Below are 22748 nucleotides of genomic sequence, written 5' to 3'. Positions count from 1 at the left end.
TAAGGCAGGGGTAGCCAACACTGGTCCTCGAGAGCTACCAACAGTACATGTTTTCCAGGTCTCCACACAGAATCAAAACTATATTAAATAACTCCACCTGTGGATCTTTCTAAATGTTTTGGTGAGTAATGAATACACCTGTGCACCAGCAAGGTCATCTGGAAAATGTGAGCTCTCGAGGACCGAGGTTGGCTACCCCTGATTTAAGACTTTACGATGTGTTTTTTTTGAGAATCCTGTGCCTGCTGCTGTGGCTAGGAGTGGATTTTTATCCCAGAAGGGGACCATGAAGAGTGCTTCCAAAAAACAATTGATTTAAATAATCCTTTGCAAACCTTCTGTACAGGGACATTAAAAAAATAGCTTTGGCTAGTGGCCTTCAAACTGCCATTGTCCACTTAACCATATGAGATATGTGAACAAGCGGAACAGAGCATTAAATGCAACATTTCAGATCTTAGGTTTAAGTCTTATGTTGTGTCTTTCTAGGGAATACTCTCTTGAGCGCCATGCCTGCTTGCTGGGAGTGGATTTTTTTCATCCCAGAAGGGGACCAGGAAGCGTTCTCTCAAAAATAAACAATTGACTTAAGTAATCCTTTGCAAACCTTCTGTTCTGTAAAGGAATTTCCAAACCTGTACAGGGACATTAAAAAACAGAGTTAGTTAGTGGCCTTCAAATTGCCATTGTTGATGTTAGAATGTAGAAGGCCAAAAATTATGTTGACCACACATGGCTGATTGATCAACCATGGCAACTGGATTTCTGTCATAAGGAAAAGGAGACTGCAAACTGGCTGTCATGTTATAATTTGGCCATATGGGGTGTGTTGCTGGTAATGGATCAGGCTGGTTATCATAATTTATCAGTTGACACATTATTATTATTATTATTATAATTGTTGTTATTTTGGGTTGCCGTCTCCTGAAGGGTGTTTACCAACAGGCAGAGACTACCTACCTATCAGCTCAGGCACAGACACTTCCTAAGGAACAGAGCTCTGTTCTCTGCAGGAAAGCCAAATAGGTGGGAACCCCTGTACCAACATCTGAAGCTCATATCTCTCCACATCATCTGTTATAGATGAAAAAATGTCATCAGGGACATCTAGCTCCTCTTTCTGTACCCTACTCACCCTTTTTGGACAGGAAGTCCAGGATGGATGGTTTGGAAGAAGAAGGCCTAGCAATAGATGGGGATGGTCATTATCAAGACCTGGTTCCCCCAGTGGGTGTAGTCTGGAAGGTATTGGTTGGCATGCAGGCAGTAGAATAACAAAGGCCTCCATGTTGTCTGTGCTTACTATTCCGTATTTCAGTTTTCAATTCAGGTAGGAATAAAGTCAACTACAGAACACAGTGACAGAATCACTGGATGTCTTAGTGCATTCAGGCCAAATACAATCCATGAATTCCCAGAGAGATTCCGGACAGATAAATCCTTTGCTTGTAATAATCTTTGGTAATTCCTGGCAAAGGTGGGTGTTATAGCCAGACACTTTGAAGGCTGTAACTTTGAACTAGGGGTGAGCGGGTTCAGATTTCTGAAATCCAAACACCCCCCGAGCCCCCCGATCTGAGGCCGATCCGAGTCAGGCTTGACTTTTCCCTCCTGACTCGGATCTGAAATCGAGGCAAAACGTCATCATCCCGCCTTCCGGGTCTCGCGTATTTTGGATCCTATATAAGGTACCCGCATCAGCGTCATTTTCTCACTCGGCTGTGGACAGTGTAGAGGGAGGGTGGGAGTTAGGGCTGGCTGGGCTGTGTAGTGTAGTGCAGTGTAGTGCTGTGCTGTGCTGTGGTGCGCTGTGCTGCTGTTGTCCATAGGGGCTGTGTCCACTCCTCCAAAGTCCATAGGGGCTGGCTGTGTTGTCATAGGGGCTGTGTCCACTCCTCCAAAGTCCATAGGGGCTGGCTGTGTTGTGCTGCTGTTGTCCATAGGGGCTGTGTCCACTCCTCCAAAGTCCATAGGGGCTGGCTGGACTGTGTTGTGCAGTCAGTTGTCCATAGGGACTGTGTCCACTCCAAAGTCCTGTGCAGAGTCCCAGTCCTAAAGGGGTGCTGTAGTGTTGTCCAGGGGGTGCTCTGTCCATCAGGAGTGCTCCCCCTAAGTGCAAAAAAAAATAATATTTTCTGTGTTTGTGAATTGTGTGCGCAGTAGCCGCACGTGCATCAACAAAGTAGTGCCAAGCGTGCGCCTGTGTCATAAGTTAAGGGCCCGCTGGCTTGACCGTTAAAGGGTGCTGTAACCCCCAAAGTACACTCCAAACAAAATAAAAAAATATTTTCTGCGTTTGTGAATTGTATGCGCAGTAGCTGCACGTGCATCAACAAAGTAGTGCCAAGTGTGCGCCTGTGTCATAAGTAAAGGGCCGGCTGGCTTGACCGTTAAAGGGTGCTGTAACCCCCAAAGTACACTCCGAACAAAATAAAAAAATATTACCTGTGTTTGTGAATTGTGTGCACTGTGGCTGCGCGTGCATCAACAAAGGTGCAGCGCCAAGCGTGCGCCTGTGTCCCATAAGTAAACAGCTGGCTGGCTCATTTCTTAAAGGGTGGTGTAACCCACAAAGTGCACTACTCTCCAGCAAAAATAAAAAAATATTTTCTGTGTTTGTGTGCGCCTTAGCCGCACGTATATATCAAATCAGTATAACATAAATGGAGGACCAAACTTTCTCCAATAAAAATAAAATAGGGAAAGATCAAGAACCACTTCCTCCTACTGCTGAAGCTGCTGCCATTAGTCATGACATAGACGATAACATGCCATCAACGTCGTCTGCCAAGGCCGATGCCCAATGTCATAGTAGAGGGCACATACAATCTCAAATGGCAAAGTTCAGGAAAATGACCTTAAAAAAACCATTTAAATCATCTGAAGAGAAACGTAAACTTGCCAATATGCCATTTATGACACAGAGTGGCAAGGAACGGATAAGGTCTTTCCCTATATTCATGACTAGTGGTTCAGCTTCACATGACAATGGAAGCCCTCCTCCCACTAAAAAAATCAAACGAGTTAAGCTGGCAAAAGCACAGCGAAGAACTGTGCATTCTAAGAAGGTATCACAAATCCCCAAGGAGAGTCCTAGTGTGGTGGCGGTTGCGATGCCTGACCTTCCCAGCACTGGACGGGAAGAGGTGGCTCTTTCCACCATTTGCACGCTCCCTGCAAGTGCTGAAAGGAGCACCCACAGTCCACTTGCTGATTTGCAAATTGAAGATGTCACTGTTGAAGTACAACAGGATGAGGATACTGGTATAGCTGGAGCTGAGGAGGAAGTTGGCGAGGAGGATTCTGATGGTGATGTGGTTTGTTTAAATCAGGCTTCGGGGGAGACAGCTGTTGTCCGTGGGATGAAAAAGCCCATCACGGTCATGCCTGGGCAGAAGACCAAACATTCCACCTCTTTGGTCTGGCAATATTTCTATCCAAATCTGGACAACAACTGTCTTGCCATATGTACCATATGCAAAGGTGAAATAAGTAGGGGTAGCGACGTTAACCACCTAGGAACATCCTCCCTTATACAGCACCTGCAGCGCGTTCATAAAAAGTTACTGTCAAGTTCAGAAACTTTGGCTAAGACCGTAAGCAGTCCAGGGATACCTAAATCCCTTTTTCCTGTTTTATCCAAGTAATCGGTGGATGAGGAGGATGAGGACGACATCTTGCCTCCGTAGAGCCAGTTTGTGCAGGGACACATTAATTGCCAGCTTGTTTTGTGGAGGCCCAAACGAACCAATCATTTCAGCCACAGTCATGTGGCAGACCCTGGCGCTGAAATGATTGGTTTGTTAAAGTGTGCATGTCCTATTTCTACAACCATAAGGGTGGGTGGGAGGGTCCAAGGACAATTCCATTTTGCACCTCTTTTTTTTCTTTGCAGTATGTACTGTTTGGGGCCTAGTTTTTCAAACTGTCATCCTGTCTGCCACTGCAGTGTCACTCCTAGATGGGCCACATGTTTTTGCCGCCCACTCGTGTCGCTTAGCATAGTCATCCATCTACCTCGATGCAACCTTTTGGCCATAAAAACAATATTGTGAGGTGTGAGGTGTTCAGAATAGACTGGAAATGAGTGGAAATGAAATTTATTGATGTTAATAATTGAATAGGAGCATAAAAACCAACAAATTCTGTGATTTTAGCTGTTTTTATGCTTTTTAAAAAAAAAATACAGATCCAAAACACAAAACCCAGAACCTAAAACACGGAAGGGTGGTTTTGGCAAAACCAATCCAGATCCAAAACACGAAGAAAGATCCAGATCCAAAACCAAAACACAAAACACGAAAAGTGGCCGGTGCACACCCCTACTTTGAACTACTTTATAGAAAACATGTGAATGAAACCTTTCCACACTGAAGAACATGATGGAGAAATTCCTTAAAGTTCAGCACTTAGAGCATCTTTTTTCATGTTCTCTGAGGCCTCTCCTGACTGTGAAGAAAGATTATCCACACTGTAGTCTTCCATTGTGACTTTTTAATGTTGATTTCAATGTTGTCCGCTGGCTGAGATCCATCTCATCTAAGGGTTGGGTTTTCCCCATGCAAAAGAGAAAATTCACATCCAGAAGGTGACTCTTTTGTTTTTGTTTAGCTGTGGTGTCAGTCCCTCTTTTGGCAGAATTTGCACAATCTTGGTCTTGGGGGCACCATGATGAATCAGACAGATCCTCCAGGGTAAACATCTGATCTGGTGTTGCATTTATTTCTATTAAATCTTTGTGTGTGAGTTTAATCATTTGCCACTTGTGGTGGAGCTCTTTTTATGCTTTCTAAATGATCTCCAGACACAATGTAAAACTTAAACCTTAAAATGAAATGTTGCATTTAATGCTCTGTTCCGCTTGTTCTAATAACAAACTTTAACACACTAGACTTACAATCTTTGCTTTTGTTTACAGTTTTGAATAGAACAGTTTTAGAATTTTGGATGTCTACTCTATATAGGTTTGTTAACAAATATAGGCTTTAGATTTTTAGAGCATACCGTATAACTTTATAAGCTGTTAGGATAACATTTCTGCTATGTTTAAGATAAAAAAAAACAACTTTTGGTAACCCAATAACTTAAAAATAAAGTTTTCATTGCAATATTCATGCAGACCCTTGACAGACAGGAGCACAGCACCCCTGTGCACCTATGCCGATGACAGTGACAGCCAGGTGTGGCTGACATGCACACAATAAAAATTGTTTATTTATTATTTTGGGCAGCAGCCCCTCAACAGACAGGAGCACAGAACCCCTGCACACCTATGCCGATGACAGTGCCAGCCAGGTGTGGCTGACATGCACACAAAAAAAATTTGACAAAAAAAATGAAATTTTTTTTTGTTATAATTCGAAAACAGAAAAAGTATTCTCATAATGGGCACACACAGATTATACAACTACATAAATAGAGTACAGAAAAAGAGCCTGGTTCATAGAATTAAAATATAACTTTTATTAAGGTGAAATATAAAATAATAGTGTACATGAAAATAAGTGATTAAAATATTGACAAACCTATGTCATGTGTGTCTTTGATCTAATATTGTCCACAAAATCCCCAAGGGAAAAGGAAGAAATTAGCCTGATATCGGCATATATAAGGTAAGTACCAATAATAAGAGTGTCTTATTCCACAATTGATTGTAACAACAGTAATGTTTCCAATTATTCATACAACTGTGCTTTATTCCAAAGTGTTACATAGGTATATCGTAATACCATACGAAACATAACATTCTTTCTATATTCCCAAAATGGGTTCTAATATCATATTATTTCTAACATATAGTTAAATAATGTATCCTATAAGCTGTGGAATCACAGTTGTTGGATGTAGTGGATCACTGCTGTACAATAATCATTCCTCTATCATTATCAAAAGCGCTTATCTTATCTTATAAATATTGACATATATAGTCAGTATCTTACATCCCACATTGATTGTGGTATAAATATCAGCAGCGCTATACGATAGGATCCGATATATACAGATAGTAGCATTTCATTTAAATGGAATTCTGGAATCTTACTACCTACAACAAGGTTTTGCACGTGCAGACAATTATAATTTCTTAGTAGTGAGTAATTTCACATATATAGTCGTTCGCATCGTATAGTTTTCATTCCACAGTGCTGTTCTATACAATAGAATCCAATATATATATATGTTTAACGATTAAATTTCCTACACAATATAAAATGGAATTCCAAAATCTTGCATACTAATAATAGGTTTAATGTGTGTAAAGCAATTAATTCTTTATTAATTTCAAGGAGTCAGTGATATTACAGGTGTTCACAGTTATAACCTCCTAACAGTGGGCGATTTCACATATATGGTCAATAGCATCATATAGCTTTCATTCCACAATAATGATGTAATATTCCAGCAGTGCTGATCACAGCGTCCCATATATGAGGATTTGAGCTATAGCTATATGGCTACATCCATTCCATATTTATTTGTGTGCACCCAACAGCACTCCAATTCAATTTACACATATATGGTCAATAGCATCATATAGCTTCATTTCCACAATAATGATGTAATGTTCCAGCAGCGCTGATCACAGCGTCCCATATATAAGATTTTGAGCTATAGCTGTATGGCTACATTCATTCCATATATTATTTGTGTGCATCCAGCAGCACTCAGATTCAATTTACAGCACAGTGAGAATGGAATTCTCAGATCCTATTAACTGATAATAAGTTTGATATATATTAACAGACACTCTTATGTTAAATCAAAGAGTCCCTGGTATATAGCTGATTCACAATTAACACAAATTAGTAGTTGGTGATTTCATACATTGTAATTTTAAACAGACATAGGTATAGTCATTTAAAACGGAGGAGACGCCAAGCAGCGTGTCCTCCCTCCCTGATGCGTGTTTCGCCAGTGGCTTAGTCTTAGGGGCCAACCCGTGCTATGGGCTGCCTATCTTTTTATAACGAGTACTAACCAATCATCACAATCCTGAATGATTGATGGCTACTTCCTCCAATCAACATTTAATTAGATGAATGAAAAACGGCTCCAACCTTCTTTTAGAGAAAGTGCATGATAATATCCATCCTATTAAGCCCTGACAAAACCCAAAGTTTTTATCGATATTCAGTTCATAAATTTGACTATTATTATACAAAAAACAATCATATATATTATCAAAATATAGATATAAATAAAATAGTATTATTAATAAAATATTGATATCACCAAAATATTATCCAATGGATTCATGACATGTATAATAAATATTAAATAAATAAATAATGTAAATTAAATTCATAATCAGAAATATATGTATATATAGAATTAATATCATAAAGTGAATCAATTGTTTCCAAAATAAATGAAATACTAATATTCATATAGTAATAAATAAATGTAGGTGATTAACTAGTGATCTCCATGTTCATATTAAGAGACATCAAAGTACAGTTTATAAATAAAACCCTTTTTAAATATTAGACTATCATACATAATCAATCTTAATTGATATAAATAATACACTCAAAGGTGAAATTACAATTAATAACGTGTAGGATTTATAATATAAGTGAATGTGCTGACTAAAACCATTTTTAAATACCAAAATATCAGTGTAATCACGGTGAATTCATAACTATTATCACCCATTAATCAATATCATAAAGTGATGATAAAATTATTTATTAATAAAGTGTAAAAAAAGAAAAATAATAATGAGTCTTAACTCATAAATAAACTGAAGTGAAAAAGAAGATAATATTGAGACATCATCTCATATTATAAATGTGTAGTGAAGATAAGAACCCTTCTAAATAAATATAATATAAATAACATAAATTCAAATTCGATGTCAAAAATTATATATACATTATATATAAGCCATAGTCCACAAATTCCCATAATAATCTAATAGTACTATAACTGATATCAAAATATGTCACAAAAATGCTCCGAAATTAATAAATTCATTAAGCCCTTCAGGGTTAAGGCCCCCCATCTTATAGGTCCACTTGCTTTCTCTGCATAGCAGTTCCTGTGTTAAATCTCCACCCCTAACACCAAGGTGCACTTTTTCAATACCAAAGATTCTCAAACACTTGAAATTATTCTGATGAAAGTCATAAAAGTGTCGTGCGATGGATGTCAATTTTTTCTTTTTCATTAAGTCAGAAACAGAGTTTCTAATGTTGCCCACATGTTCTAATGTCCTTTGCTTAAGGGGTCTAGTTGTCATGCCAATGTAGTTCTTCTCACAAGGACATTTACTGCAATAAATAATTCCTGAAGTATTGCAATTGATGTAATCATGGAGTATATGTGTTTTTTGGAATTTATCCTTAAATTCTTAGGTTTTTACCATGTATTGGCATGCTTTGCATCCCCCACACTTATATGAGCCCATAACTGTCGGCTGTTTTTTATTTTTCTTGGTAAAATGACTATGTACTAGATGGTCTTTCAGATTTCTTGTTCTTCTCCAAGACATTTGTACTCTGGGTTTCAAATTCATCGCTAAAGCATGCCAATACATGGTAAAAACCTTAGAATTTATGGATAAATTCCAAAAAAAACATATAATCCATGATTACATCAATTGCAATACTTCAGGAATTATTTATTGCATTAAATGTCCTTGTGATAAGAACTACATTGGCATGACAACTAGACCCCTTAAGCAAAGGACATTAGAACATGTGGGCAACATTAGAAACTCTGTTTCTGACTTAATGAAAAAGAAAAAATTGACATCCATTACACGACACTTTAACGACTTTCATCAGAATGATTTCAAGTGTTTGAGAATCTTTGGCATTGAAAAAGTTCACCTTGGTGTTAGGGGTGGAGATTTAACACAGGAACTGCTACGCAGAGAAAGCAAGTGGACCTATAAGATGGGGGGGCCTTAACCCTGAAGGGCTTAATGAATTTATCAATTTTGGAGCATTTTTGTGACATATTTTGATATCAGTTATAGTACGAATAGATTATTATGGGAATTTGTGGACTATGGCTTATATATAATGTATATATAATTTTTGACATCGACTTTAAATTTGTTATTTATATTATATTTATTTAGATGGGTTCTTATCTTCACTACACATTTATAATATGAGATGATGTCTCAATATTATCTTCTTTTTAATTTCAGTTTATTTATGAGTTAAGACTCATTATTATTTTTCTTTTTTTACACTTATTAATAAATAATTTTATCATCACTTTATGATATTGATTAATGGGTGATAATAGTTATGAATTCACCGTGATTACACTGATATTTTGGTATTTAAAAATGGTTTTAGTCAGCACATTCACTTATATTATAAATCCTACACGTTATTAATTGTAATTTCACCTTTGAGTGTATTATTTATATCAATTAAGATTGATTATGTATGATAGTCTAATATTTAAAAAGGGTTTTATTTATAAACTGTACTTTGATGTCTCTTAATATGAACATGGAGATCACTAGTTAATCACCTCAATTTATTTATTACTATATGAATATTAGTATTTCATTTAATTTGGACACGATTGATTCACTTTATGATATTAATTCTATATATACATATTTCTGATTATGAATTTAATTTACATTAATTGATTTAATATTTATTATACATGTCATGAATCCATTTGATAATATTTTGGTGATATCGATATTTTATTAATAATACTATTTTAATTATATCTATTTATATTTTGATAATATATATGATTGTTTTTTGTATTATAATAGTCAAATTTAAGAACTGAACATCGATAAAAACTTTGGGTATTGTTAGGGCTTAATTGGATGGATATTATCATGCGCTTTCTCTAAATGGAGGTTGGAGACGTTTTTCATTCATCTAATTAAATGTTGATTGGAGGAAGTAGCCATCAATCATTCAGGATTGAGATGATTGGTTAGTACTCGTTATAAAAAGATAGGCAGCCCATAGCACGTGTTGGCCCCTACGACTAAGCCACTGGCGAAACGCACGTCAGGGAGGGAGGACACGGCTTCTCCTCCGTTTTAAATGACTATACCTATGTGTGTTTAAAATTACAATGTATGAAATCACCAACTACTAATTTGTGATAATTGTGAATCCGCTATATACCAGGGACTCTTTGATTTAACATAAGAGTGTCTGTTAATATATATCAAACTTATTATCAGTTAATAGGATCTGAGAATTCCATTCACACTGTGTTGTAAATTGAATCGGAGCGCTGATGGATGCACACAAATAATATATGGAATGAATGTAGCCATACAGCTATAGCTCAAAATCTTATATATGGGATGCTGTGATCAGCGCTGCTGGAACATTACATCATTATTGTGGAAATGAAGCTAAATGATGCTATTGACCATATATGTGTAAATTGAATTGAAGTGCTGTTGGGTGCACACAAATAAATATGGAATGGATGTAGCCATATAGCTATAGCTCAAATCCTCATATATGGGATGCTGTGATCAGCGCTGCTGGAATATTACATCATTATTGTGGAAAGAAAGCTATATGATGCTATTGACCATATATGTGAAATCGCCCACTGTTAGGAGGTTATAACTGTGAACACCTGTAATATCACTGACTCCTTGAAATTAATAAAGAATTAATTGCTTTACACACATTAAACCTATTATTAGTATGCTAGATTTTGGAATTCCATTTTATATTGTGTAGGAAATTTAATCGTTAAACATATATATATATTGGATTCTATTGTATAGAACAGCACTGTGGAAGGAAAACTATACGATGCTAACAACTATATATGTGAAATTACTCACTACTAAGAAATTATAATTGTCTGCACGTGCAAAACCTTGTTGTAGGTAGTAAGATTCCAGAATTCCATTTAAATGAAATGCTACTATCTGTATATATCGGATCCTATCGTATAGCGCTGCTGATATTTATACCACAATCAATGTGGGATGTAAGATACTGACTATATATGTCAATATTTATAAGATAAGATAAGCGCTTTTGATAATGATAGAGGAATGATTATTGTACAGCAGTGATCCACTACATCCAACAACTGTGATTCCACAGCTTATAGGATACACTATTTAACTATATGTTAGAAATAATATGATATTAGAACCCATTTTGGGAATATAGAAAGAATGTTATGTTTCCTATGGTATTACGATATACCTATGTAACACTTTGGAATAAAGCATAGTTGTATGAATAATTGGAAACATTACTGTTGTTACAATCAATTGTGGAATAAGACACTCTTATTATTGGTACTTACCTTATATAAGCCGATATCAGGCTAATTTCTTCCTTTTCCCTTGGGGATTTTGCGGACAATATTAGATCAAAGACACACATGACATAGGTTTGTCAATATTTTAATCACTTATTTTCATGTACACTATTATTTTATATTTCGCCTTAATAAAAGTTATATTATAATTCTATCAACCAGGCTCTTTTTCTGTACTCTATTTATGTAGTTGTATAATCTGTGTGTGCCCATTATGAGAATACTTTTTCTGTTTTCGAATTATAATATATTGTATCTATTCTCTGGTGCACCTCCACAATAAATATCAAATTTAAGATTGGACACTGATTAGGGGAATGGATTTTGAGAGATAAGAGCTCCTGTGCGGATATATTTTGTGTTGAATTTTTTTTTGTTTTCAGCTTTAAAACTTGAGCCCAGAGCACAGATTGATCACTACTGGAGTCAGGCAGCACTAGGTTGCAACTTGCATTGCTGGCTGGATCTTGTGCGGTTAAGCCTAACACGCACTCATACAGACAGTAAAAGATCAAAAATAGACAATTGATTTTAATTTTTTTTATGCTCAAGAACTTGGGCCCAGAGCAGCGATTGATTATGACTGCAGTGGGGCAGCACTAGGTTGCAGGTTGGGACCTGCATTTCGGCCAAATCTGCAGGCCCTTCTCTGTCTCAGTTGTGTTTCTAAAATTTAAAGATATTAAAAAAATCTAAGTTTAGTTTTCACTTTCGGCTACACAATACAAGTACACTTTACACATTCAGGACAATAGGGACAACATACAGGAGGGTTTGTTTACATTTAAGAAAAGAATTGGAAAAGGTACAGACATTTTTAACAGTCCACTAATTTTTACATTTATACAAATGCATACTTACGTCTGCGTAATCGCGCCCGCAAATTAGCCAAAAGGACTGGCGACCAGCTGTGCAAATCAGACCAGCGCCTCTCTAGTTGCGCTATATTGCACCGAAATCCAGCACGGCGAATGGCTCTCCTCACCTCCGCATAGGCCGCACGCTTTAAGCGGTTGGAAATGGGAGGCTGGGCGTTTGTAAGCCGCCTGTCCAAAATGTTTACCAGGATGCTCAATTCCCGACGGGTAAAGGCTGCGGCTCTCATGATGGCAATGGCCGATTTTACAGAAAACATCAAATTTACATGGGGTAAAATAAAGATGATTGGCTAAAATATTTACTCAGTTTCCTAAAAAAAACACTATTGGACAATCCTTTAATCATTTGACCAGAAAAATAAGGTCAGATTTGATTCGTTAAAACATGCAGTGTGCAATTGCAAACATAAGAGTGCAAATGATCCTAACGCAAAATGCACATGCATTTTTAAAGTTAACACAATTAGCAACAGTACATTCACAGATAATAAACATTACTTTGTTTTGGAATAAAAAAAAAAAAAACGAGAACGGGGAAAACCACAACAACAAAAAAATAAAGTTTATTGACACATTAAAAAAACTGAATAAAAAGAACAGCAAGAGTTAAACACTCTTAATTAGATAATTGACAACAAGCTAATAACAAGCTGTTTGATAGTCCATGTAAACATGACATGTGACCATCAATACAACACATATGGCCGCAACCATTACAACATAATTTGCATACAGCGACTGACAGCGCCTGACTACGACTGTCTCGTTCGTTCGATCAGATCAGTCGGTAGATAGAAGAGGTGCAGTGCTAACGAATGGGCATCACTTTGTTTACGGTCGACCAGCCGTACAATGAGATTTTACGGCCGTAGCCCATACGACCGTGCGGCCACTATGACCTACTCTGAATGAGGTCCTTAGTCTTGGGGGCACCATGATGAATCAGACATATCCTCCAGGGTAAACATCTGATCTTGTATTGTATCTATTTCTATTAAACCTTTGTGTGTGAGTTTAGTCATCTGCCACTTGTGGTGGAGCTCTTTTTCTGCTTTCTAAATGATCTCCAGACACAATGTAAAACTTAAAACTTATAATTAAATGTTGCATTTAATGCTCTGTTCAGCTTGTTCTAATAACACACTATAACACACTAGACTTATAATCTTTGCTTTTGTTTACAGTTTTGAATAGAATAGTTTTAGAATTTAGGATGGTTACTCTATATAGGTCTGTAAACAAATATAGGCTTTAGATTTTTAGAGAATATAACTTTATCAGCTGTTAGGATAACATTTCTGCTATGTTTAAGATAAAAAAAAACAACTTTTGGTAACCCAATAACTTAAAAATAAAGTTTTCATTGCAATATTCATGCAGCCCCTTGACAGATAGGAGCACAGCACCCCTGTGCACCTATGCCGATGACAGTGGCAGCCAGGTGTGGCTGACCTGCACACAATAAAAATTGATTATTTATTATTTTGGGCAGCAGCCCCTCAACAGACAGGAGCAAAGAACCCCTGCACACCTACCCTGATGACAGTGATAGAGGGTGTGGCTGACACACACCGAAAAAAAAAGGGGACAAAAAATGACAATTTTTTTTTTCAGCTCCAGAACTTGGGCCCAGAGCACAGATTGATCACTACTGGAGTCAGGCAGCACTAGGTTGCAACTTGCATTGCTGGCTGTATCTTGTGCAGTTAAGCCTAACACACACTCACACAGACAGTAAAAGATCAAAAATAGACAATTGATTTTATTTTTTTCTTATGATCAAAAACTTGGGCTCAGAGCAGTGATTGATCATGACTGCAGTGGGGCAGCACTAGGTTGCAACTTATATTGCTGGCTGGATACACACACACATACACAGACAGTTAAAGCTAAAGTTAAAAAAAGACTATTTCTTTTTTTTATGCTCCAGAACTTGGACCCAGAAAATAAATGAATCACGACTGGAGAGGGACAGCACTATGTTGCAAGTTGCATTGCTGGCTGGATACACGTACACACACAGACAGTTAAAATTAAAGATAAAAAAAAAGATAATTTATTTTTATTTTTTTTATGCTCCAGAACTTGGGCCCAGAGCAGCGATTGATCACGACTGGAGTCGGGCAGCGCTAGGTTGCAACTTGCATTGCTGGCTGGATCTTGTGCAGTTAAGCATAACATGCACACACACATAAAAAAATATTACACTAAAAGACACTTTTACTTTTTTTTACAATATTTTTTTTTTTTTGGGGGGGAGTCCAGAACTTGGGCCCAGACTATGGTACCAGAGGGATTTAATTACAGTTATGAGATAGAACCTTTCTTGTATATATGTCAGTTACCTGAGAGAAATTACTTATGGGTGTTGTGATTCCTGGAGGAAGTCAACTGTATAAATGTAGAACCAACTGATGACAGCGTTGAGGGCTGGAATGTATAGTACAGGTCTTGGCCAAGAGTTAAGGATTTGATGCAGCCTGTGGGCTGTAGGAGCAGCCATGTGGGCTGATTGTGGCCTTTATAGTCATGGCCAAGGGACTGATGATGTGGAGCAGCCTTTGGGCTGTTGGAGCAGACTTGGGGGCTGATTGTGGCCTTCATAGTCATGGCCAAGGGACTGATGATGTGAAGCAGCCTTTGGGCTGTTGGAGCAGCCTTGAGGGCTGATGGTGACCTGGGGCCCCAGAACCATTGCAGCTTTTGGGCTGATGAGACCCAGGTAAGGTATGCAACAAGAACATCGGCTGCTACCAGTGCTGCCGAGATGACACTGGTGACAGTATGCTTAATAGTGCACCTGGAATGCAGAGCTGCTACCAATGCCACTGGCATGATGCTGGCGACAGTGTGCTAAATTGTGCACCTGAAATGCAGAGCTGCTACCAGTACTGCCGGCATGACAGTGGTGACGGTGTGCTAGATTGCACACCTGGATCGCAGAGTAGCTACCAGTGCCACCAGGATGTCACAGGCAGCAGTGTGCTAGATTGTGCACTAGGAGCGCTAAATTGTGACTGGTGCCGCTGGGTTGACACAAGCCGCTGGATGGCAAAAGATGCTTCTGAGGAAGTAAGTGCAGTGTGCTGCCCAGATGGTACAAGCAGCACACATGGATGAGATGCAGGTGGAGCCACCTGGATGAAATAAACAGACCCAACAATAACAGTTTGACTGGCTTAGGAACTCAACTGACAAGCAGGAGACTGGAAACCGAGAATGTACGAAAAACTTTATCACTGGCATGGAGTGAAGGGCTGGCTGGAATTTAAGAGAAACCGGGCCCAACCAAGGCACGCCTCCCTTTACGATTAATCTGTGCTGTGCACATACAAGAGAATCAATTAGAATGCACCTAACACTGCACACAGCCAGAAAATAATTAAAGAAGTGCCTCAGGCAGGAAGCTGCAAATAACATGATCTGCTTAACTGCAGATCCTGACAGTAACCCCCCTTGATCAGGGGTTAAGGACCCCTAGCTCTAGGTTTTTCCATAAAATATATAAAAAAATTTCTTACTAAGGCAGGAGCATTCAATGATCCCATAGGCAACCAGGAGCATTCATGTGGCCTGTACCCATTCCAATGGACCAGGAACTGAAGGGCTCCTCATGAGAGTCTGGAGTTCAGAATTTTCTCCACCACAAACTCTCGACACCCTTGGACAAGGACGGGTGTAGTTCTTCAAGGAAGGGTGGAGTTCTTGCTGGCCATCTAGAATAAAATAAAAGTGAGGTACATATATCATAAATAAAACAAACAGTGTAGGGTTAAAATGTGTATAAAATAAAACTGTGTTATAATGCGGTGCCCTGAATAAGATCAACAAAAGTAATCCAGGGGGACCTACCCCAAAAATGATACCAAAGTTGCACTACAGTATATAAAAAACTTGCAGGACTTATCCAGAATTATGCCATTACTAGTGTGCATATTCATTACAAGACCATGCTTTTAAACCAATAAGGTAGGGGTGCTAATCCAGACTGAGGGTGTCTCCTTTCCCTCAGGTGTGCAAAAAAGCACATTAAATAGAGTATATGGGAAAGATTTCTGGACTGCACACCCTGAATATACATACAATGGGAGGTGCTACCTGATGAGACTAATTGCAGGCACAAAAACAGACAAATCTCAGGTGCACAACTCCAAATTATTAATAATATATAAATGCAATAAAATTTTGCAATCAGTAGAGGTTTTTAGCATATTCTTGGCCAAGGTTATTGGCCTACCTACCATATCCAGTTAACCTCTGTAGGGTAGGTCCCTATCATACTACGATTCAAATCCAGAGCACAGGAAACCCCCAAACTACCCAACTAAGCCACCCCAGGGCACCGTCAAAGTAAAAATAGTGCTTTGTGAAACAGATATTTAGGAGCAGCTACTGCTGCATATAAAGAGTGAAAATAAAAAGTGAGGTACATATATAATAAACAAACAGTGAAGGGTTAAAATGTGTTATAAAAGAAAAAAGTGTTATTATGCGGTGCCCTGAAACAGATCAACAAAGGCAATCCAGGGGGACCCACGCCACAAAAATTAACCATTGTTGCATTACAGTATATAATATTTGTAGGACTTACCTAGAAATGTGCCTAATACTAGTGTGCATATTCATTACAAGACTCCATGATTTTAAACCAATAAGGTAGGGGTGCTAATCCAGACTGAGTGCATCTCCTTTCCCTCAGGTGTGCAAAAAAGCACATTAAATGGAGTATATGGGAAAGATTTTTAGACTGCACACCCTGAATATATGTATAATGGGAGGTGCTACCTGATGAGACTAATTGCAGGCACAAAAACAGACAAATCTCAGGTGCACATCTCCAAATTATTAATAATATATAAATGCAATAAAATTTTGCAATCAATAGAGGTTTTTAGCATATTCTTCTCCAAGGTTAAGGGCCTACCTACCATATCCAGGTAACCTCTGTAGGGTAGGTCCCTAACATACTACGATTCAAATCCAGAGCACAGGACACCCCCAACCTACCCCAGCTAAACCACCCCAGGGCACCACCATAGTAAGAAAAGTGCAGTGTGAAAGAGATAGTTAGGAGCAGCTACTGCTGCATACAAAGAGTGAAAATAAAAAGTGAGGTACATATATAATAAACAAACAGTGAAGGGTTAAAATGTGTTATAAAAGAAAAAAGTGTTATAATGCGGTGCCCTGAAAAAGATCAACAATGGCAATCCAGGGGGATCCATGCCCCCAAAATGAACCAAAGTTGCACTACAGTATATAAAACTTGTAGGACTTACCTAGAAATATGCCTAATACTAGTGTGCATATTCATTACAAGACTCCATGCTTTTAAACCAATAAGGTAGGGGTGCTAATCCAGACTGAGGGCGTCTCCTTTCCCTCAGTTGTGCAATAAATCACATTGAATTGAGTATTTGGGAAAGATTTCTGGACTGCATACCCTGAATATATATATAATGGGAGGTGCTACCTGATGAGACTAATTACAGGCACAGAAACAGACAAATCTCAGGTTCACAACTCCAAATAATTAATAATATATAAATGCAATAAAATTTTGCAATCAATAGAGGTTTTTAGTATATTCTTGGCAAAGGTTATGGGCCTACCTACCATATCCAGGTAACCTCTGTAGGGTAGGTCCCTACTGTCGAAGCTGGATTATTGGCTGAGACAAGATCAGATTAAAATTGAATCGCAGCGACACCATCTTGCAACTGGCCGCAAGACGCCATTTTGCGAATGACCGCTTAAACGCCATTTTAGATAAACTCACTCTTTAGTACATGTGGCCATATTACTATTAGCTTCATGCGATTGCATCTGTGACCGTCGCCATAAGTTACGGCGATTCACCAAAAGCCTATTTCATGACTTTGCATAGTTTGGCTGCTCTGGATAAAGTGTATATTATTATAAATCCCCTAAAGGATATATTGCATTAGCTGAACAGAGCAAATGGCCACGTGACAACTAGTCTGTGTAGACAAGCTTCACTGGATACAACGTCTGCTCTCACTCCAGGTGGCCCTGCACGAATACACACCTTACATTAGCAGGCTTCCTGTAATAAAAATACCTTCAAAACCAAGAGTGTTATTTTAGGTTTTGGGTCTTGTAGTTGTGCTAATTTGCATTTTACACAAGAGTCTGGGAGAACAATGGACGTTACTTTTGAGCCTGGGAAGGGTGGGGGCTGCTGAGAGAGGGGGGCATGTGGAACTATTAGGAAAAGCATTTCACACTGCTAGGTGTTCACTCAGTTTAAATGAGATGTAAGTGCACCATTTCTCATACACACATTAATACGCACAATTGTGCTGGTAACTAATCGCATATTAGCGAATGCATAAGATCCTATATGAAATCGCTGTTCATTAGCTTTATGCGCACGTATCTGCTCCAAGTTAACTAGCGTCTTTATATCAAACCCCCCATACTCACACATTACATATCCACATACAAGGTTCCATAAGCTTTAAGGGATAAGATTTAAGTTTGTTCATTTAGTATAAATGCTGTGAAATAAAGATTATTTGGTAATTAAGGTTTTATACATGCTAAGTAAGCCATGTCTGGTTTTGTACTGATGCGTACTCTCTCAGCAGAATTCTGGTATTATCGGTGTGGAGATCGCATCATGCATTCTCAACTTATGGACCGCAGAGACTTCAAGCAACAAAATGTATATAATGTGAACAACTGTTAGGATGTTACATGTGGCGGGAAACCAGAGACCCTCAGTTGTTGGAGGCTGGGTTGTGTCTATTTGAATCAGCCTGTTAAATGCTCTGTAACAGATGTATCCCCCTTGGGAACCAATGGCATCAGCAACAAACTTCTCTATTGTGTTGTCTATTTCTGGGGGGTATAAATATGTGTGCTCCAACACTGGGTTTTAGTCTTCTTGCTGAATGCTGATTGATGAAGGGGTTTCTTGCTGATGCCTAACATAAGGTCCGGAAGCGCTGCGTATGTATACTGTACTTGGGTCTGTATAATTATTTTGCGCCGAATTGTGTCTGGATCAATAGTGTGTAACTGACTGTACTTTTACTTGAATAATACTTGTGCTTTGGAACCACATATTCCAGGTCTGAAGTCTTTATTTACTGTAAGACTGCGTACGCAAATTAGCATCATACTAAGAAGGTATAGGCAAGATATTAGAAGGTATAGGAAGGAGTGTATAGAGGTTCTAATATAGATTCCTTACCAACATACTATGATTCAAATCCAGAGCATAGGACACCCCCAAACTAGCCCAGCTAAGCCACCCCAGGGCACCGCCAAAGAAAGAAAAGTGCAGTGTGAAGGAGATAGTTAGGAGCAGCTACTGCTGCATATAAAGAATGAAAATAAAAAGTGAGGTACATATATATATAAAATAAACAGTGAAGGGTTAAAATGTCTTATAAAAGAAAAATGTGTTATAATGCGGTGCACTGAAACAGATCAACAAAGGCTATCCAGGGGGAGCCATGCCCCAATAATGAACCAAATTTGCACTACAGTAAATAACTTGTAGGACTTACCTAGAATTGTGCCTAATACTAGTGTGCATATTCATTACAAGACTCCATGCTTTTAAACCAATAAGATAGGGGTGCTAATTCAGACTGAGTGCATCTACTTTCCCTCAGGTGTGCAATAAAGCACATTAAGTGGAGTATATGGGAAAGATTTCTGGACTGCAAACCCTGAATAGATATATAATGGGAGGTGCTACCTGATGAGAGGTTTTTAGCATATTCTTGGCCAAGGTTATGGGTCTACCTACCATATCCAGGTAACCTCTGTAGGGTAGGTCCCTAACATACTACAATTCAAATCCAGAGCACAGGACACCCCCACCTAAACCACCCCAGGGCACTGCCATAGTAAGAAAAGTGCAGTGTGAAAGAGATAGTTAGTGGCAGCTACTGCTACATATAAAGGTAACCTCTGTAGGGTAGGTCCCTAACATACTACAGTACAAATCCAGAGCGCAGGACACCCCCAAACCAGCTAAAATGGGAATTTAGTAAGAACCATAATGCTTCAGTGGCTGAAGTAGGGGAGAAGACAGAAGGATGGGTCTCATGGCTGAACCCAGTGAAATGGTTCTCAGGCCTAGGGGAATGGGTCCAGGAAGTGTTCACCACAATAGGCAAATTCTTGATTCTTATACTGGTTTTTAGCATAATCTTGGCCAAAGTTATGGGCCTACCCACCATATCCAGGTAACCTCTGTAGGGTAGGTCCCTAACATACTAAGATTCAAATACAGAGTGAAGGATCCCCCCAAACTAGCCCAGCTAAGCTACCCCAGGGCACCACCTTAGTAAGAAAAGTGCAATGTGAAAATGATAGTTAGGAGCAGCTACTGCTGCATATAAAGAATGAAAATAAAAAGTGAGGTACATATATAATAAACAAACAGTTAAAATGTGTTATAAAAGAAAAATGTTTTATAAAGCGGAGCCCTGAAACAGATCAACAATGGCAATCCAAGGGGACCCACGCCAGTATATTCCTCCATCCAGTGCCTCCAATCCTCAAATGCCCACTTGATGGCCAAAAGCTCACAATTCCCTATGTCATAATTCCTTATTTCTGAGAGAAATAAGCACAGGGATGGAGTTTGCCATTCACAGGATCCTTCTGAGATAGTATAGCCCCCACGCCAACCACTGAGGTGTTTACTTCGACAATAAATGAAAGGTCAGTATTGGGATGCCGAAGAACCAGAGCGGAGGTAAAGGCAAGTTTTAAGGAGTCAAAAGCTTGAAGAGCTTTGACTGGCGAGTTAGCGACATCAGCTCCTTTCTTGGTGAGCTCCACAATATTTGTGACTATGAATGAAAAGGAATAGTCAAATCTTCTGTAATAAGAGGGCAAAGAAAAGGAAGCACTGTATTGCTTTTATATTGGTAGGCTGAATCCAATCTAAGATGGCCTTAACGTTGCTTGGATCCATTGAGAATTCTTGAGAGGAAATGATGTACTCCAGAAATGACACTTCTTGAACTTCGAAATCGCATTTCTCTGGTTTTGCATATAAATTGTTCTCCATGAGTTTTAGCAGCACCAGTCTCATTTGCTTGCAATGTTCTTCCAGAGAGCTAGAATAAATTAGGATATCATTGAGGTAGACTACCGCAAATACCCCGAGATATACCCTCAATACATCATTAATGTAGTCCTGGAAGACAGCAGGGGCATTAGACAGGCTGAATGGCACCACCAGGTATTCATAATGGCTGAAATGGGTGTTAAAGGCCGTTTTCAACTCGTTACCCTCTCTGATGCGGACCATATTATATGCACCTCTGAGATCTATTTTGGCAAAGATGGAGGCCCCCCGAAGTCTAACAAACAATACTGAAATCAAGTGCAAAGGATAGGAGTTCTTAACCGTGATGTTATTCAATCCACGAAAATCAATGCATGATCGAAGAGAGCTACCCTTCTGTTGCACAAAAATAAAGCCTACTCTGACCGCCGATTTGGAAGGCCAAATAAATAATTTCTCCAAAGCGTCCTTGATATATTCCTCCATAGCCTTGCTTTCAGGAAGGGATAGAGCAGAGAGTCTGCCTTTGGGAAGCTTAGCACCAGGAAGGAGATCAATCGCACATAGGAATGGTGAGGTGGAAGGGTTTCTGCCTTTCTTTTAGAAAATACTTCTGCCAAGTCTTGATAAGGACCCAGAATCCTGGGAGCCGATTTGGACTGAAATTTAGTAGCCAGATGGACAGGAAGCATGATGCAGCTAGAGGAAGAAGAATAACTCCACTGAATAATTTCTCAAGTTTGCCAATTAATGACAGGGTTATGTCTTCTAAGCCAAGGAAGACTCAACACTAATGGAGCCAGCGGACACTGGAGCAATAAGAATGTGATGGGATATGTCTAAGATATAACGACAACTCTGGAACGTTCTTCTCCATTAAGTGCAACTACTGAAAGAGGTTGTATAAGTGGTTCGGCTGCCAGTCCAAATGATTAAAAAAAGGAGATGTCCATAAAAATTCCTGCTGCTGTGATGTCCAAGAATGCTGGAACAGAAACTTGACTGCCTCTACCTTGAATGATGGTGAAGATAAGGACTGAATTTGCAGGAGAGACAGATGAAAGGTCTAGGTGCAGCTCTCCTAAGACACCAAGACATTGCCTTTTCCTGATTTAACAAGACAATTCCAGGCTGAATGCCCTTTCTCTCCACAATATAAGCAGAGGCCCTGTGAGCTGATAGGCACCCAACTGAATAGGTTCTCCAGGATCCGGTTGAGTTACCCAAACAGGAGACCAAGGAGCAGATGTAGGGAGCTCCTTCTCTATTCTACATTCCCGGATGCGGTGATCAATATGAATGACTTGGTGCATGAGGTCGTCCCATGTCTCCGGAACCATATGTTGTACAAGGATATCCTTTAACTGATCTGAGAGACCAAGATGGAATTGACTTCTTAGTGCAGGATCATTCCAACCAGAGTCATTGGCCCACTTAAGGAACTCTGTGCAGTAATCTTCTGCAGCTCTTTGATTTTGTGACAAAGATCAGAGATCTGATTCAGCCAATGCTGCCTTGTC

General features: G+C 38.9%; 1 pseudogene; it reads right to left on the bottom strand.

The window, feature by feature from the left end:
• Positions 1–695: 695 nt before the first annotated feature.
• Positions 696–21714, bottom strand: LOC148481766 (uncharacterized; annotated as a pseudogene).
• Positions 21715–22748: the final 1034 nt, after the last annotated feature.

The sequence above is a fragment of the Taudactylus pleione genome, unplaced genomic scaffold, assembly GCF_031769625.1.
Source record: "Taudactylus pleione unplaced genomic scaffold, aTauple2 ptg000564l, whole genome shotgun sequence".
Lineage (NCBI taxonomy): Eukaryota > Metazoa > Chordata > Amphibia > Anura > Myobatrachidae > Taudactylus > Taudactylus pleione.
This window is presented reverse-complemented; position numbering and strand designations above follow the sequence as displayed.